This window comes from Brassica oleracea, chromosome C1, assembly GCF_000695525.1.
Source record: "Brassica oleracea var. oleracea cultivar TO1000 chromosome C1, BOL, whole genome shotgun sequence".
Lineage (NCBI taxonomy): Eukaryota > Viridiplantae > Streptophyta > Magnoliopsida > Brassicales > Brassicaceae > Brassica > Brassica oleracea.
The window spans coordinates 7,041,055-7,043,915 of NC_027748.1; positions in this window are offsets into that span (position 1 = coordinate 7,041,055).

Below are 2,861 nucleotides of genomic sequence, written 5' to 3' on the forward strand. Positions count from 1 at the left end.
CATTTGATCTTGGGTGATGTAGATCCAATCTAAGGGTGGCAAGGTATCAATCAAACACTTTCCTTATGCCTAGACACTAAGCTAAACAAGCTCTATCTCTAGATGAATGTTCTTTTGGTAAAGCAACTCAAGCATCTAATCTCTTAGGTTGAATGTTACTAAAGCAAACATGGAGAACAAGTCTAATAGCAATCTTAACTCTTTTAGCAACTAATCTCTTAGGTGAAGCAAGCTAAAAACATTGAAGAGTTGGTTCAGGCATTTCATCATACACCTTGTGGGCATGAAATGCCTAGAGATCTATTTTAGTATGATCATGACTAAAATAGCATTGAGAACCCTGAACAAGCAAGGAAACAAGTAAATCTAACACTAAACACCCTAGATCTTCTCTAATCACCCTTAATCACCCTAGCCCATGAATCCAAGATTAGTCTACTCATTAATAGACATGAATAACCCCAAAACCATGGATGATTCAAGGTTAAACATGATTAGAGAGCAAGATAATCAAGCAAAGATCAGAACTTATGATCAAGATTAGATCTTTCAACTCAAAGTTCTTTGTGATTAGATAGAAAATAAGATATTTCCCCACTTTGGGATTACAAGAGTATTTATATGTCCTTGGAAAACCTAATGGTTTCCTTTAGAAAGTCTAAAATGCCCTTTAAAAATATTAAAATTCGACTAAGGTAAAGACGCGACTCGGGTAGCAGTCAATTGTCACAACCCGCGCGACCCTAACCCGCGTTGGAACGTCGAGCGGCGCCACTTCATGCGCGCGGGTGCCACTCCCCGCGTGAGCTCGACCCGCGTCAGACCATCGACGACACTTCATCTTCATGCGCGCGGGTGTGGCTTCCCGCGTGATCCAAGCCGCGTCGGATCGTCGAGCAGTGTCCCTTCATGCGCGCGGGTGCGGCTTCCCGCGTGATCCAAGCCGCGTCGGATCGTCGAGCAGCGCCACTTCATGCGCGCGGGTAAGTGAACCCGCGTTGGCTTAACCCGAGTTGTACTCGTCTGATCCGGAACAATGTTCATTCTTCACTCTTTTTGAACCACAATGCTTCTAAACACCTCCAATCACTCCATAAGACACTCCGATACCTGATAAAGACATATGAATGCAATATGGATCCTAAAGATGTAAAATTCCTAATCTATATGATCATTATGTGCAAAATGGATAGTTATGTAAATATGCAAGATATCAACTCCCCCACACTAGTCTTTTACTTGTCCTCAAGTAAACTTTTCAAAACACAAGGAGGAGAGATACAAAGATGCTAGCTTAGCGAAAACAAACACTCAATGCACTCAACTTGACATCCTAAAGAAATATAGCAAAGAGCATGAGCAAACTCTCTTATTATACTCTAGCTTCTCTAGGCCTATCCATACTCTTATGCCTCTACACAAGTTGCAATACTCATCAACTAACAAGTTCTTTAAACCAGCTCTCACATTGATTCTCTCACACACACAAGGTGAATTCTCACAAATGGGCACATGATCTCAATCATTTGGTTAAGTAAGCAATGGTATAATTTGAATGAAGAGAAGGATTCAAATGTTGTCATTTTAAGGTGGCAATCACTCAAGAATCAAGGAGTTGATCATTATGCAAAATTTATCTAAGACTAGGAGCAATTCATGCATACATGGATCCATCCTCATCATTCTACCCCATTCCTAAGTGATTACAAATTCTACACCCATTTCATTCATCCCATAACCCAAAATGAAAAACACTCACATCACCCACCCAATGAACAACATTCTTTTCTTAAGACTCAACCACTAAGGACCTCTTATTCACTTTTCACATTTCTAAGCTCTAACACTTTTTATCATCCATTTCAGTGCAAACAAGTGTTCTATACAAGGCAATATCAATCAGCTGCTTCATATGCAAGTGAATGTATCCTATATGCTCTAGACTCAATCTTAAGAATGCAAGTGATGCAACTACATGATTCAAAAAATTTAATTTTTTTTCGTTTTTCTATGTATTTATGTATGTACAATGTAATGCATGAGACTCAAAATCATCAAAGCAAACATGATCAAATACTTGGTACCTCCCCCCACACTTAAATCACACAGTCTCTGTGTGAGTAAGGGAGAGATACCCAAAGGAAAGCAATATGCAAAGATAAACTGGTATGTACAAGATTAAGGTGAAGGAGTACCTCTGATGGAGTCTTGGAAAAGGCAGTGGTGTCTAGGGAGCGATGTCCGGCCGCTTTCCTCCTCAGCTCAATGGTCTTAAAAACGAAGATCCTACTGATATGTACAGGGATAGTCATGGGACTTCCTCTCAAGTGAGCTTGTTTTAAGTCTCTAGCTTGACTTTCCTTCTTTTGGCTAGTGAGAGGGAGGGTCCTTCCCACATTCAAGAGTGATGGTGAGGACGTGGGAGAGAAGCTCTTGAAGCTTGATTAGATCATTTTGGAGCTGAGGAGTGATGATGGCCCTTGCACTTGAGAATGGCTTAGACTTTCTCTTGCACTTGATTTTGTACTCAATTGCCCCATCCTTAAGCTTCATTGGGTGGAGAGTGAGAGTGTGAAGAGTCTTATCAAGAGGTAGAGGATGAGGTTCTTTCACACTCTTCTTCTTGTCATGAGCAGCCTTTGTGGCGCTACTCACCTCCTCCTTTTTAGCACTTTCCAAGTGCTCATCACACAGCTCCTTAGAGGACTCTCCAACAAGACCTTCTTTCTTAATACCAACCCCTTCAGCCTTGGTCTTCTCAATGGAGGATGCTCCACAAGTGATTGTTCCACAATACTCAGCAATCATCTTTGGTGATTGTAGTGGATATGAGACATCTTTGTTTACATTTACGAGTGTGA